We start from the raw sequence: 16,842 nt of genomic DNA on the forward strand, positions 1-16,842 counted from the left end.
CCTGCTACTGAGAAGCTCACAGACCTGTATTGTAGTACTGTTTCCTCATATCGTATTTTTCCTGATTCAGGTTAAAACCATATAGGCAAAAAATGTCATTCCCAGAAGTAAAAAAAAAAAAAAAAAAAAAACCCAAAACTTGTAAAAATGTTAATTCCTGTAATGTGAAAGCAGAGGTAGTAACTGGCACATTGGGAAATTATTCTTCAGTTTTTACAGCATCAGAGCCTAGCTGTGCAGTCCTGGGCAAGTTACATAACCTCTCTGCACTTCTATTTCTTGATCTGTAAAATGATGGAAGTAGTAGTTCAATCTCATTGGGTGGTACAGAGGATGAGATTAGTTAGTACATGTAAAGCACTTAAAATACCTAATCAGAACGTAGCAAACACCTAAAGGGTTTTATTGTCATTATTTTAAGCCTGCATGACATCTTGATTGTACATATCTCCCTATGAAAAGTCTAGCCTGTTGTTTGACTTCCCAATATAAGAAATATAAACACTTGAGAAAATAAAATGTTTCCTTTATTAGTGATCACTAATGATTAGAATTTAGAGACACAACCTCTTAGGTAAGGCACATAACTTGTTTGACTTGTAAGTGGAGAATTGTGTTTTGTTTTTATTTGTTCTTCCTTGTTGGATTCATATGTGATTACATTTTTCTCACCAGCTGCATCCTTTGCAGAATTACTAAAAGGCTGTAGTTTACCACCCAAGCCCAAGAGCTATTGGAAATGGGCAATAAAATCAAGTTTTAGTAGAAATACAGCATAAAAGCAACAGTCATCCTGTGACTTCCTGCCCTCACTATGCAGTTGAGTTAGTAATCATTGGCACATAGCTGCTAATAGTCAAAGCTGGCTGTTCATGGCTTGCAGTAAACAAGAACTGTTTGCTCTCCTGGACTCAAAGCACACTTCCTCTTGTCAATCATCTTGCTTCTTTCCTTCCTAGGAATCTACTCAGGACCCTTTGTGTTGTGACGGAAGCAATACTTTCACTTCCAAACTTTTTAATTACGAAAAAGAGATCTGTTGAGATCTAGACACATATTAAAACTTATTTTAAAACCTGCTTGTAATTAAGAGTATTAAATAATAATAATTTTGCTGTAATTATGCAAATGCTATGACTTTGGCTGTATTCATTCACCCTTAATTTTCTCTTCCTGCTGTATCTGTAGCCATGCAGTATCTTTCAGGTTTTTAATTTTCATTGGCATAAGAACTTTTGAAGCTGAGGTTATCACACTGGTGAGGCTAGTTTTCATTTATCTATAAATGAATTACTACTGTGTGAAAAGTATAATGAAATCATCAGTCAGTATTCAACATGAATATAGGTAGATTCCATTTCTTCTGCTGTCAATTTTCGTAGTTTGTGTCTTTCAAAGAATTTGTCCATTACATGTAAGTTGTTGAATTTCTTGGGTTATAGTTGTTTATTGTTGTTGTTGTTGTTTAGTCTCTCAGTTGTGTCTGACTCTTTTGTGACCCCATGGACTGTAGCTCACCAGGCTCCTCTGTCCATGGGATTTTTCCAGCCAAGAATACTGGAGTGGGTTGCCATTTCCTCCTCCAGGGGCTCTTCCTGACCTAGGGATCAAACTTGTGTCTCCTGCATTGCAGGAGGATTCTTTAGCACCGAGTCACTGTGGAAACCCATAGTTGTTTATAGTATGCTGTTAATGTCCATTTTCTGTCTTGAGGATTTTTAGGGCCATCTTCTTTTTCTTTCCTAATGCTGCTAATTTTTGTCTTTTCTCTTCTTGATAAAATAGCTACAAATTTTCCATTTCTGTTCATCTTTTCCCAAACCTAGCTTTTAAACAATTTTTCTCTTTCATCTGTTTAATCTTTCTTGCATTAATTTTTGTTCATTCTTATCTCACTTATTTCTTTGCTTTGATTTATTTTGGGCTTAATTTGTTCTTCTTTTACTAGCTTCCTAAGATAGAAGCTTAGGTCATTCATTATAGACCTGTCTTCCATTTTAATAACCATTTAATTCTATAAAATACCCTCTAAGGGTTGCTTTAGCAGTATCCTACTAATATTGATATGTTGTAGTTTTCTTATTATTCAGTTAAAAATAATTTCTGATTTCCCTTGAGATTTTTTCTTTGATATATGGATTTTTAAAAAGTGTGTCCTTTACCTTTCAATATTTAGGGATTTTCTAAATATTTTTCTTTTCTGATTTCTAAATGAATTCCTTTGTCATCAGAAAACATACTTTGTATGAGTTCCATCCTTCAGAATTTATAAAGCTTTGTTTTGTGATCTGGCATATGATATATCTCGGTGATACTCCTGTAAACTTAAAGAGAATATATTCTGCTCTTTTGGATAAGAGTATTCTAAAAGTACCCATTAAGTTGATTTGGTTGATGCTATTTAAGTTTTCTATTTTCTGTCTTATTCTATGTCTTGTTGCTGAGCATGGAGTACTGAACTCTTCAACTGTTACTGGGATTTCAGTTCTAAGAGTTTTTACGTCAACTATTTTGAAGCCTTTTGTTTCAGTGAATGCACATTTAGGATGGTCAGGGTCTTCTTATGAATTTATTTAGCTTTTTATCTTCAAAAAATATTTCTCTTTGTCCTTGGGCATGCCCTTTGTCCTAAAATGTGGAAGTCATAGAGCTGTACTGTTCAGACATCCTTCCCCCAAAGTCGTACACTCAGTCCACAGGCTCAGCTGCCACACAGGCTGTGAAATGAATTCATAAATTCATTTAATTTTCATCAGAGCCCTGGGAAGCAGATACTAGTATGATCTCTGCTTTATCTTTGAGAAAAGTGAGGCTTAGAGGGATGAAGTTTCTGGAAGATCAAACAGCTTGGAAGTGACAAAGCCCTTGACCCTGTGTCCTTCCCTTCTCCTGCCTTGCACTCTTGACCTTTGGTGATCCTTTCTCTTTTACTACATGCTACCGTGTACTCGATGTTTCTGTACTTGTCTCACCAGTTTGTGAATTGATGGAGGATAAAACGCTTATGTTTATAAGACATAAAATGCTTATGTCTTTAAAGCGTTTAACGGAGCCCTTACCCACAGCCAGTTGAGAGGGAGGAAAGGAAGGAGAAATGCTATCTTCTTCGTTCCTCATTTTGGAAAAGAAATAGCCCTAACTGGGAGGGGGGATCGGGATGGGGAAGGCGTGTAACTCTATGGCTGATTCATATCAATGTATGACAAGACCCACTGAAATGTTGTGAAGTAATTAGCCTCCAACTAATAAAAAATAAAAAATTAAAAAAAAAAAAAGAAATAGCCCTAACCTCTTAGAATTAATTGCCACCAAAATGCATCCTTATCAATAAGATTAATCTTTCAATGTGACTTTGTTTTACTCATTCGAGTCAGCTGACAGGAAATGTGCTGCCCTATACAACAACACATGGCAGAAAGGAAATATTCATTATCGTTTTGTTGTCCAGTGTATTATACCTAGTAATGATATTCTTTGGGATAATGTGTTCTGTGATATTTGCTCCTGTTAGTCATGCCTATAAGTTCTTGTCCCTTACCAGATTGATTTTTGTGCTTTTTGTAGCATTAGATAAATGTTTATTCAAATGAGATCTATAGTCTCAAATAATGATAGAAATAAGCATAAGGAGACCCTGTAATCAGTAACTTGAAGTTTTCTTTTTATTCGTTAACCATACACAATGATATCTTGACTAAGTCTGTTAGTATTAATAACTAGGGCAATAAAACTGTTTTATAGAAAACAGCTAGCAGGGTACATCTGCTTCCCCAGGGAAGGGGGAGGGTGTTAGAACTTCTCAAAGAACTGCTTAAAGAGGTTCTTTCTTCATTAGATGAAGAAGAAACTTGATGACCGGATGGTAGTTTTCACAGTTCACCCCCCACTCCCCACAATCATGCATGTTTCTGGAGGCATTTAAGCCTCACTTGATAACCCTCAGTGTTGAACTCACAAGCTCCATGTAGACTGATATTTATTAGGCTGGAAACTACAGGTAAGGTGAGAAAGCCTTGTTGCTGGAAACTGTCAAAAGTCGATTTAGAAACTTCTTTAAAATCATTAATTACTCAATTAAAAATTTCTCTAGCATGGGGGGCGCCATGAAAGGAGGAGGGATGTAGAAAGCCTTAACATCAGTGTCTAAAATTCTAACTTAGAAAAACAGAACAGACAGTTATTAAAGGTAATAAATTCTGTTTTTATTTGGTCATGACTCTCTGTTCTTCAGAGATTCTTCTTCGCTGGCCAAAACCAGTAGAACTTTCAGGTTCAGTGATCACCAGGCGCTTCCTCATATTTTGAAACTATAATGACTTCATTCAAAGGGAGCAACTTTAAATCTTGATATTCCACTTTTAATGATTGTAGAAAGACCTGTGGTAGGACAGCTCTTATTCTGTCTATAAAGCAGGAGCCCGAAAGAGTGCAGAGAAGGAAAGAGAAACTTGGAAGTGGGGTCCTATTTCTTAAGCAAAGCAAGAGAAACCCTTCGAAGAGGGAATTACGTTTCACATGACCTTTTAAGATTCAGGATCTTGCCTCTCGTGGTAATTTTATAGAATGAACAAATATCCACTCAAGTTGCTTTCTTCCTTACATGTAATAGATTAATGAGCAGCCATCAAAGAATTGATTTTTAGTCTCTAGTGACCTGAACTAGCCTGACCTGGATTCAGGCAATAATGTGAAGGCTCAAAACTAAATCTATTGTTCCAGGTCCCCATGACCCTCCTGTCTCCAGGCATGTTGTTATGTTATATTAAACATCAGTAGTCGGATCATAAGAGCGACAAGCGACCAAGCATCTCTAGCCTTCTTGTCTGGATAATGCTCTTAAAAAAAATCAATGAGTTCTCATCCAATCCCATCACCACCAAACTCCAACTTAAAGGACAGCAAAAGAAAGAGAGTTTCCACTATGAACAAAAACAGGCCCCCCGAAAACAGGAAGGATTTTAGGAACAAATTAAGCTAAACCTTTTCAGCTAATTAATTCACATTGGATAATGTAACTAGTAGCCATGAGATAAGAAGTTTGTGGATATTAGTTACAGTATCCAATATGAATTAATTTGCTGAAAAGGTTTAGCTGAGTTTGTTCTTGAAATGGTTCCTCCATGAGTAAGAAGTTTGTGGGTTTCCCTGGTGCCTCAGATGGTAAAGAATCTGCCTGCAATGCAGGAGACCCAGGTTCGATCCCTGGGTAGAGAAGATCCTCTGGAGAAGGGCATGGCAACCCACTCCAGTATTCTTGCCTGGAGAATTCCATGGACAGAGGAGCCTAGTGAGCTACAGTCCATGGAGTTGTAGAGTCAAACATGATAACACTTTAACTTCACTTCACTTCAAGAACCATCTTAATTATGTATTTAGAACTGGGTGACCTAACAAAACATACAGTCATATTTATCTGAAATGTTTTTCAGAGTTCCAACTTGTCTTAAAATTCTATCACATTGCATTTTTCCTGGGATGTTTTTCTGTTAAAAAAAAAAAAAGTGGCTGTACATTCACTGATGTGATACATATTTGTTACAGGCTTACCATGTGTAGAGCTCTGTGCTTGATTTTGCCCAAAATGTTGCATTTATCTATTCATTTATTTAGCAATTATTTATTGCATGTTACTATATGCTGGCGTGTTGCGATTCATGGGGTTGCAAAGAGTCCGACATGACTGAGCGACTGAACTGAACTGAACTGAACTGAACTGATGTGCAGGAAAGTGTTCTGGGTACTGGGGCTATTGTTAAAAACCAGCATTCCCAGTGAAGCCTTTGACTCTGGCAGCCTGGGTGCCAGTGGGGAGGCAGTCAGCACACAGGCAAACAAATGCATATTTTGTGTAATTTTGTATAGTTTATATTTTGTGTAATTTTGGAGAGAAGTGAGGAGAGGTATTTGCTCTTCTTGTTGTTGTTTAGTCGTCGAGTTGTGTCCAGTTCTTTTGTGACCCCACAGACTGTAGCCCGCCAGGCTTCTCTCTTTTTATCCAGCTACTAATAATGTCTGTAACAGCCACTGGGTACCTGGATGCCATGATGTAATGACCACATACTCTGACTTTATTGGGCACAGTGTGGGGTCTTTTCCAATCATCTTACACAGGCCTCACAAGCGCGTGTTACTGATCCCATATATTCAGGCAAAGAAACTGAGACCCAGAGAGATTGGGTCGGTTTCTTTACTGAAGGCTAGTAAACGATGACGGTTTTTTTTAATCAAACCGTTACTTTCTGACCATGAATCTCATGGTTTTTCTCTGCGTTTTACTTGATAGACATTGGATCAATCATCCACACAGTCTTTCCTTTCTACACTTCAGGTTAAGAAACTTTCAGGAGTTAGAACAACTTTTACCAGATCACAACAGGTATAGGTTTTGATTTTGACTTTCCCCAAAGTGCTTTTAATAAAGCCTCATGTCTACTTAGCGGAGAAGAGAAGGAAAGGGAAAAACCATTTCAAAAAATCACCCTTGCACACAGCACAGATTTGTGTAAATCTCAGCCTTCTCAGGGCTGATTACACTCTGCAGTCTTCATTCGGAAATGGATGAAAATTTGAGCCGGGACACAAACAGGAAGGCTCATTGGTCTCGCAGGCACCACCTCTTTAAATAGCTCGCGTGCGCTGGGAATTGTTCTTCACTCTGAGGAGAGGCTCCCTCGCAGCCCTTTGTTTCTCTGGCCCGCAGAGCTGGAGGCAGCCGCCGCGGGACAGAGAGGCAGAACTCTGCAGGTGGTGGGGGGTGGGGGGGTGCTGTGCAGTGGGCCGGAAGATGCCTCCCCACCCCTGGGCCATGAGGACACCCGGCCACAGAGATGTTTTGAGTGTCCATCTCCCTTGATGGCATTCATGACACTCTTAACCTGCTAAGAGGTAAGTTTCAGAGCACTTCCTCAGTTAATATTTTGGGCTATAGGCTTCTTTCTGCTGACTGTTCCCCCTCCCCTTTCATTTATAAGAGGCAAGGAGAAAGCAGACAGTTGCTGTAACTTTTTTGTTTGTTTTAAATCCATTTTTCAGTGAATGCATGGGTGGGGCTCATAGTTTTTTTTTCATTAGATTATTGGTGCATAGTATTAAGTGACAGTAAGTGGTTAACTTTTTAACCTTTCACCGTTTTTGTTATGGTGTGAATGTAAGTTTCTAAAGCCGAAATATAGAAGGGAAGTAGGTACACCCTGTTACTAATTTGAGAAGACTGGTTAAAATGGGATCTTAATAGATGCTTAAAAATGAATGACTTGGAGGTGTTTTGCTTCCAGTTCCTGTTTTTGCCTAGGAGTGTTTAAACTGATCTAATCTTTCCAGATGATTATCTAATCTTAGAAACATCTGCCGAGGGAGACTCTATTACCCAAGCAAGCTCTTCCACCCTTTAATGGAATTAAAACATTTCTTTGGTGGGGCTACCAGTCTTTCCTCTGATTTCAGTGCTGGGGCAAATGGCGCCAAGGGGAAATGGCTGAGTCTCTTGGCCTGGTTCATGGAGAAGACACGTGGGTGAGAAAGAGGTTCTCGTTTTGTGCCTCCCCTAATCTGGTGTGGGGTTTGTGTGACTGCCTCTGTCCATTTCCTCTGATCTTTTCCTGCCCTCTTTCTGCTCTTTTCTTAGGCAGCTTCTTTGAGACATTGGTGCCTGGGTTAGAGTGTACACGCAACACCAAAAATTCATCTGATTAATCACAAGCAGAGGGTCTACTTCAAGAAACACAAGTGCATGCTCTCCCCAGGAAGATTTCCATGGTCTGTTTACCTCGTTTCATGTTTAACTCTTAGAGCACTGTGATCCATATAGCCACGTGCTCCTTACTGCACTTGTGTTTTCTTCTGCCTTTTGTTGTCCTCTGTGTTGTCTTTTGGGGGGAAGTGAAGAATCAGGAACGATGGTTTTGTTGTTTATTTGAAATTCATTTCCTTTGAATCGGATTAGAATCATTTGCTTCACTGTGTTCTGGGTTCTTTTTATTTAAGTAGCATCATCTTTATATTTTGCAAGTCTGTTTTTTTGTTGTTTTTAAATTGCTTTACTAGTGTTATTTTGTCATCAAAGGTAAAGTCTACTTTGGCCTCATGGAGACTTCTTTTTAGATTAGAATGTGGTAAGAAAGGCTGCTTAACTGAAATACTGTCTTTGTTTGTTTTGTTTATTTATTTTTAGTTTTATCACAGATTTCAGGGGGTAGTAAGCATAACCAAGGTTCATGACAGGGGATAAATTTTCAGCATGATATCTAGGATTGTGGAAATAGCTTGATGCACTCATTTATTTGTGAAAATAAAGTTACATTTTTGTGCTTTGATGATTATTACTAAATAAAGAGTATGTAATTTTGAATCTTGGAAGTAATAAGGAATTGGCTTTATATTTATAAATAGTTTCCAGTTTCACAGTTCTGTGGTTTCACTGTGATCGCCCCTCTAGTTCTGTATCTAATCACAGCCCTACCCTCTCTGTATGTGTCCTATCTTTACAAATTTGGTAACGCCCTGGTTAAACTCTAAGCCCAGGGATGAACTGAAGAGCAACTGTGCTAATCAAAGGCAAATTTAACAAGATACGACTTCTCTTTAGATTTGAAAATATATAAACAAAGGACTTAATTTTTATGATCCTAAAGTTTAAAAAAAAATCAGATGGAAAACAGAACAACAACGCTTAGGTTACCCAAGCAAGCACAATTTTTGCAGATAAGGAATTCAGAAGGCAGTGGGCATAAGAATGCAAGGCTCTAACAGCCAAGGTCCCAGCAGAAATCATCTGAAAGGTAATAAAATAGCTTAGAGGATGAGCTAAAAGGAAATCAGTGCCCCTCTGCAATAAGCTGAATGATGAAGTGAAGTACCAGATTTACTGGAAGGCCTCCTACTGACCCCAGCTGAGCTGAGTGCAGGAATGTGTTTCAAAGCCTGGTTAAACCCCCGGAGGTAGTGTTCTGAATCAGCCTTGCTGACGTCAACACAGACCCTGCCTGGAAATCTTCCAGAAGCAGGGAGTGAAGGCAGCTCAGTTGAGATGTGCACTATTGTTACAGTAAAGACACGGGAGGCAGAGTACTGCCGTCTTGGGAGACAGAGCGCAAAAGCCTTTCAGCTCGCTCTGAAGGTGTTGTGCAACCTGGAGGTGAGACCGCTGACAGAGAAACCAGCGCTGACCATGGCCCCCAAGTGTTTGTCTAAACAGAAGGATGGAGGAGCGAGAGAAAGGGACTCGTTTCTTAGTGATAGAGAAGCCTGTGGATCATCGAAGGGGGAAAAACTATTGAGACCATGTGAGTGCTGATGAGATGGACTTCCATTGCTAGGCAACTTGAGTGATGAATTAATAATAAGCTTACAAAGCTCAGGTCCCAGACAGACTCAGGTCTTATAAGTGAGCAGGGTAAACAGGTCTTGTTTCTGTGAGCTATGAAGCTCCCTGTTACGCACTGTCTGTTTGTTAGATATAGACAAGTAAATGAACACAAAGACTTCAACTGTTTTTCTTTCTCTTATGAAAATAGGTAGTAAAATTGAGGTCATATATGCAAAAATCATCTCCTGTTTAAATGCAGTTCTCTGTGTTAGACTTTCCAGGAGTCCAGCAATCACTAGTTGGGACATGAAAAGTCCATTATTTTGCTTTAAAGGACAGAAGGTTCAGTATCTGTTATTTGTGTACTGAAGTGGTATTTAACTATCTGAAACTTCTGGAATAAGTAGGTGATAGTAGAGTTGTTTTCACCCTGTTTTTCTTCTTGTTCCATGAGTTGTAATGCTAATCCCAAAAAGTGCTTCCGTAAACTTGGACAGGAGTCCTGGAGTTATGGAGACAGGAACCCCATGCCAGTCCTGCCTGCTGAAGGTAGTTAGAGAGCCTGGTGTCAGGCATCCACAGGAGTGACAGGAATAGTCAGCCAGGGACTTTGTAGCAATATAACTGTAGTTATCATGAGGCCAGCAGAGCGTGTGCGCACTTCAGAAGATTCTTCTTGTACAATAGCATGGTATGCATCAGTTGTCTCTCATTCTTTGACAACCTCAAATGATTCAGTAGGTATGAATATTTTATGCTTCCCAGGTGGTGCTAGTGGTAAAGAACCTGCCTGCCAGTACAGGATACCTAAGAGACTTGAGTTCGATCTCTTGGATGGGAAGATTCTCTGGAGGAGGGCATGGCAACCCACTCCAGTATTCTTGCCTAGAGAATCCCATGGACAGAGGAGCCTGGCGGGCTACAGTCCATAGGGTCCCAAGGAGTCAGACATGACTGAAGTGATTTAGCCCGCACACACGCATGAATATTTAAGTGTATTTTATTTCAAATATTCCAGGATTTATCACTTGACCCATCTCTGTTTGCTGCTGCTGTTGCTTCTGCTGGCCTCCTCTTTGTCCTTCTGACAAAACAAAAGGCCTAAAGCATAGCCTTCTTTTGAATTAGGCAAATCTGTGGAGACCCCTTACCAGTAAGAGGTTGCAGCCCCTTCGAAGTGCATTCTAATCTATGAAATAGAACCCAGACATCAATATTAGACAATCCCATCCTAAACGTTTTCAGGAAGTAGTATAATTTCCAGAGTATCAGAAGGGTCTGAATGGGAGCTTCAATTTCAGCATCAGTCCTTCCGATGAATATTCAGGGTTGATTTCTTTTAGCATTGACTGGTTTGATCTCCTGGAGTTTGATTGACTGGAGTCTCCAAGGGACCCTCCAGAGGCTTCTCCAGCACCATAATTCAAAACCACATGCGTCCTGGAGCCTTCTACATGTCTCCAGTGCGTCCACAGTATTTCCACATGTGGTGTGGCTTCTTGATGATCTCTGTTCATCCACCCTGCTCTGAATTTAGTCCTGGACATCAGTATCCTTCTCCCATGTGGTGCCCAGAGCAGAATTCCAGTTCTGCTTCATTCAGGACGACTGTCTCCCCTTTCTGTCTGTACATCTATGGGACTTAAGACTCAATTATGTAGTTTTCTTGGCATCCATATGATGGTCTTGGCTTGTACTGACCTTCCATTTGGCCAACATTCCTTTGTCTTTTTCACACGATGTCTACTCATGCCAGAAAGCAGTCATCCTAAACATGTGCAGCTGAAGTTGCAGAACTTTGTTCTCATCCCTATTAAGTTTCATCCTGTTAGCTTCAGTCCCTTAGTCCTCCCAATGGAGAATGTCTTGACTTTGGGATTTTTATCCCCAAATAACCTTTTATAGAAGTAAGGAAAATGATCTTCTGAGAGAAAAAAAGTTTAATCTTTAAAAAAATTCTAATAACTCTTCTCAAAGACTGTTTCTGCTCATGTGACCTTGTTGAGGGAAACTTTAGAGGCTATTCATGGCCTAGTGGTTAAAGGCCCAGAGCACCTCTCTGTGGCACCTGAAAGGTCTTCCCACTGTGCCTTCTGAGCACCACTCGCCACAGTGGGCTCCTTGTCCACCCCATCCTCTTTCTGCACCTCCCTAGCTCTGTGGCTTTGTTCACCTGGGGCCCAGAATTCACACATGCCTCTCTCTGCCTGTCTGAATCCTGCATATCTTCTTCTTGAGGTCTTCCCTGAACTTTAATAGGGAGTCATCTCTCCTTCCTTTGAGTTCCTGATGTGTTGTCCAAAACTCGTAGCATTTACTGAACTCTACTTTATGAGAGCAGAGTGGCGTGGTGGTGGAGAGCAGAGACCCCAAGAATGGACGGTCTGAGTGCTGTCCAGACCGAACCCCTTAGCAATGGTGTAATCACGGGCACAGGGGCGTTTCTCCCTAACCTTTGGCTGTTGCATCTGTAGAATGCAGACACTAGTACCTACCTTATAGGGTTGTCAGGAGAATTGAAACAGTTGGACACGACTGAAGTGACTTAGCAGCAGCAACAGTACCTTTTAAAGCACTTTCGGTGGTGTCTGCTGCATAGTAACTGCTGATAATTGTTAGCTGTCTCTGTCGTTGTTCATTTGTTCAGTCGCTAAGTCATGTCTGACTCTTTGTGGCCCCATGGACTGCAGCATGCCAGGTTCCTCTGTCCTCCACTGTCTCCTGGAGCTTGCTCAAACTCATGTCCATTGAGTCAGTGATGCCATCCAACCATCTTACCCTCTGCTGTCCCCTTCTCCTCCTATCTTCAATCTTTCCCAGCATCAGAGTCTTTTCCAAGAAGTCGGCTCTTCCCATCAGGTGGCCAAAGTATTGGAGCTTCAGCTTCAGCGTCAGTCCTTCCAATGAATATTCAGGGTTATTTTCTTTTAGGATTGACTGGTTGGATCTCCTTACTGTCCAAGGGACTCTCAAGAGTCTTCTCCAGCACCATGATTTGAAAGCATCAGTTCTTCGGTGCCCAGCCTTCTTTATGGTCCAGCTTTCACATCCATACATGACTACTGGAAAAACCATAGCTTTGACTATACAGACCTTTGTCAGCAAAGGGATGCTTCTCCTTTGTGGCTCAGATGGTAAAGAATCCACCTGCAAGGAGGAAGACCTGGCTTCAGTCCTTGGGTCGAGAAGATCCCCTGGAGAAAGGAATGGCTACCCACTCCAGTATTCTTGCCTGGAGAATCCCATGGACAGAGGAGCCTGGCAGGTCAGGCTACAGTCCACAGGATGGCTAAGAGTCAGACAGGACTGAACGACTCACACTGTCACTTTCACTTCATCTAGGTTTGTCCCAGCTTTCCTTCCAAGGAGCAAACATCTTTTAATTTCATGACAGCCAGTTTTACTGAAGAAGCTCAGAATAACTCATGAACATGATTTTTAAAAAATTTTCAAACCATGAATATCAGAGGAAATAGGTGTGAATCTCTGGAGACAGAATATTGGCGAGGAACAGCATTTTCCCACAGAGTCATTGTGAGATGGTCTCCAACTCGAGCCAGCATGCAGATTTTTTTCCTGCTTGCAGTCAGATATCAGCCACCATTTTTATAAGCACTGTGCATGCTTACGGGTATCAGGGAGTGCAGGTAGTCTGGAGAAACATAGCCTCAATGTTATGAACTGCTTATCAACATTGTAATTAAAATACTTAATTACTCAAAGCCTAATTTTAATCTGTGTGCCTGTAGAATCGTGCCAGTTTGCATTTTGCTTTATATAGTGTGATAAAAGAAATTGCAAAACATTGTTTTCCTTTATTCCCTTGGGAAAAAACATCACGGTGGAGCAATATCAGAAACTCATGCATTTAAAATCTTTTGGTGTAGTGGGGAGCAGCAGTCTTTAGGTAGATAACTCACTCTGACCTCGGTATTTATTGAAGGACTCCCAAGAATCTTGTATTGGGTTAGGTAGTGTGGAGATGTTAAAAATTATAAGATGAACTCTCTATATTCAGATTTATTTGGAGATATAGTAAGTAAAATAATAATGTATAGCATATTATATGAAAGTTCTGTACTCAGTGAATTAGTAAGTCAGTGGTATAGACAAGTGGACATTCTGAGAGCCTCAACAGGGTAGTTATTAATTGCTACAAATCTGTTTCAGTTTTTTCCTCAAACTGTCAAGACATTCTATAGACTGTAGAATATAAACCTTGAGGACATCATAAACCAACCAACACTAATATATTTGTACAAAGTGTTTCTTCTTTGAAAATTTGCTGAACGTTAAATAGTAGATATGGATATATCTGATGATGAGGAGGATTGTAATAGCTAACACATTTTCTTAATTCTGATGGTAACATTGCAATATTGTTCCATTTTTTTTGAGAGGAGGAAAAATTGGGTCTCAAAGTGGACACGTAGTGTATTATATGAGTAAGAGGTAAATCTGTGATTCAGTATATGTCAGTCCAAATGAAAAGCCCTGTTTCTTAACCACTGTATTCTCCTGTCTCTATTGATGCCTATTCAAGGGAATCTAAGAGCAGATCGTTATGGCCAAACCTTAGTGTATATGATTGGAGTGGGGCACAGAGATGAGTCTGAAACATGAGCTAAGGCAGGTTGTAAAGAAACTCTTATAAAAAACTAATGAGTTTGGAACATCCTGCCAATAGTAGAGAATGCCACATCAACTGATGATTAACAAGAGAATAGCATTATGTAACTTTTTTTCTAGCAACTTAACTTTTGCAAGTGTATGTAAAGGATATTAAACTAGGAGGAAAAAATGAGAATTCCCTGGTGGTACAGTGGTTAGTACCCTGAGCTATCACTGCAGGGGGTCTGGATTCAGTCCCCGGTTGAGGGATTAAGATCCCGTAAGCTGTGTGGTGTGGCCAGACAAATGGGGGGAGAAAAGAAATCTTGGGAGTCAAGATAGATGGTGCAGTAGCCAAGATGTAGTCTAAATGTGTGCGCTGGATACGCATCAACATCGAAGAAGGTGGATTGAGAGATGTGTCTGAAGTAGACTCGCCTTGACTTATGGACCCGTCCAGAATGGAGGGCAAAGAAGGGGAATATAATACAAATGGCAGGGTATGTAGTGATGTCATTCCTGAAGTTGGGGAAAATGAGTGACTGCGGTTGGGAGGGGCTGAGTTCTGCACATGAGTTGCAGGTGAAGGAGAACATGTGTGTGCTTAGGTGCTCAGTCGTGTCCGACTCTGTGACCCCATGGACTGTAGCCCACCAGTCTCCTCTGTCCATGGGGATTCTCCAGGCCAGAATACTGGAGTGAATTGCCATGCCCTCCTCCAGGGGATCTTCCCAACCCAGGAATCGAACCGGAGTCTCTTGCACTGCGGGCGGATTCTTTAACCATCTTGAGCCGCCAGGGGAGCATACCAAAGGAGAACATACCAAAGAAAAATTTGACATCCTGAAAGGCCAGAGCTCAAAAGCAACCAGGCCAGAGATTAGTGGTCTTCAGCCTGTGAGTGTTGCCATGACAGTGGATAAGGTCATGGAGAGGAGCTGGGGATGCTATGAATAGAGAGATGCTGAAAGAGGATAAAGGATGCAACCCAGGAAAGACACCACTCTTGAAGGTAAGACTCTCCTCAGCAGTGTGCCGATCTGGTGGCTACATCGAGGACTCAGATTAGATGTAGGTATTTCCCAAACCTCAGTCAGCATGATTACAAGTATTACAGGCATCCTTCAGGGGAGCTTCCTTAGACAGTGACTAAGCCATTGGCCATTGATCTGTACTAGTTTCACTTTCAGGGAACTGACTCTGAACTTGGGGAACAGTTTGCTTTCTGTAAATTGACTAAGGGTTGGGATCATCTGGAGATATGTGTAACTTACTCACAAATTGGTTGTTAGATGTCCCAGCTTTTCTGTAGGACATTCAAAAATAAAGTTTGCATGATCTAGTTTTAAAATAAGTTAGCACGGTAATGAAACCCACGTGAAATGATGTATGATTCCTTAATGAGTTCCACGTTCCTTCTCAGATGTCCTGGAAACTTTACTGGCAGCTTCCAAGTCCTAAAAATTTAAGTACGCTTGATTGCAGTGTGGCGTGCTCTTCCAGTAATGAGCGGTAACTGACCTAAAACTTGGTCATATCGTCCGTTCATAGACCACTGCTTAGCAAAGACCACTGCATGAGAAGCACTGATGCTGCAGGTAGCCTGCGGGGAAATGCCCATGGGACAGGGCAAAGCCTTCTGGCTGCGAGGTCCTACTGCCCAGGTTCGAAATCTCAGACCTTCCCCTTACCAGCTCGGAATCCTCAAGCCAGCGATGGATTCTCCTTAAGCCTTTGTAAAGGAATTACGACAGTTCCTGTAATATTTTTCATAGGCTTATTGAGGATGTTCAACAGGTATTTTACCCACTTTGGGCAAGAGAGTATTGTGTATAATTATTGGGTGTAAGTGCATGCTGACTAGAGTTAGTTTCTCTCTTTTATTCTGTTTTAGTATGTTTGTGAGTCTTGTACTATCTGGGAATGCTCTAAGTTTCCTGAGTGTAGTACAGCTCCTACCTGGATGGTCCTGTAAGTAATAGAGTCTCTGGTGTTAAGGGACATTAGCCTGTCACAGCAGTTCATTCTGACAGGTTTGGAAGACTATACTTTTTCAGGGTATCTCTCCCTTCTTCTTACAGAATCATCACTTCACATCTATAAGCAGAATGCTGGCCTAACTCTGCAGCTTAAGCAGCGGTCAGAAGCTATGAGGTGCTGGGCTGAAATTCTGTTATGATACTTTTTTTTTTTCCAGTCCAGGTCCAAAGCTTGCTTGCCCAAATGTTCCAGTAGAAGTATTTCCTTTAATGTCCATGACTTGGAATCATGCAGACATAAAGGGTCCATCCTGTTCAGTTTGCTTCAGTTCAGTTCAGTTGCTCAGTCGTGCCCAACTCTTTTCGGCCCCATGGACTGCAACACTCCAGGCTTCCCTGTCCATCACCAGCTCCTGGAGCCTACTCAAACTCAAGTCCATTGAGTCGGTAATGCCATCCAACCATCTCATCCTCTGTCGTCCCCTTTTCCTCCTGCCCTCAATCCTTCCCAGCATCAGGGTCTTTTCCAATGAGTCAGTTCTTTGCATCAGTGACCAAAGTATTGGAGTTTCAGCTTCAGCATCAGTCCTTTCAGTGAATATTCAGTACTGATTTCCTTTAGGATTGACCGGTTAGATCTCCTTGCAGTTCAAGGGACTCTCAAGAGTCTTCTTCAACACCACAGTTCAAAAGCATCAATTCTTCAGCACTCAACCTTTCTTTATAGACCACCTCTCACATCCATACATGACTACTGGAAAACCATAGCTTTGACCAGACGGAATTTTGTTGGCAAAGTAATTTCTCTGCTTTTTATTAAATGCTGTCTAGGTTGGTCATAGCTTTTCTTCCAAGGAGCAAATGTCTTTTAATTTCATAGTTGCAGTCATCATCTGCAGTGATTTTGGAGCCCAAAAAAATAAAGTCTGTCACTGTTTCCACTGTTTC

At 40.9% G+C, this 16,842-nt stretch overlaps 1 protein-coding gene across 5 annotated transcripts in view; it reads left to right on the forward strand.

The window, feature by feature from the left end:
* The window catches only part of ARHGAP28 (Rho GTPase activating protein 28), a 136,003-nt gene that overhangs the window by 28,246 nt on the left and 90,915 nt on the right, over positions 1-16,842 (forward strand). The window contains exon 1 of one of the 5 annotated variants that reach the window (XM_043444446.1): positions 6,679-6,885. The exons of the other annotated variants lie outside the window; for them this stretch is intronic. The gene's annotated coding sequence lies outside the window, so the exon portion shown is untranslated. Of the gene's footprint in view, positions 1-6,678; positions 6,886-16,842 lie in introns of those variants that run through there. 5 annotated transcript variants of the gene reach the window in all.

This window comes from Cervus canadensis, chromosome 23 (genome assembly GCF_019320065.1).
Source record: "Cervus canadensis isolate Bull #8, Minnesota chromosome 23, ASM1932006v1, whole genome shotgun sequence".
NCBI lineage: Eukaryota > Metazoa > Chordata > Mammalia > Artiodactyla > Cervidae > Cervus > Cervus canadensis.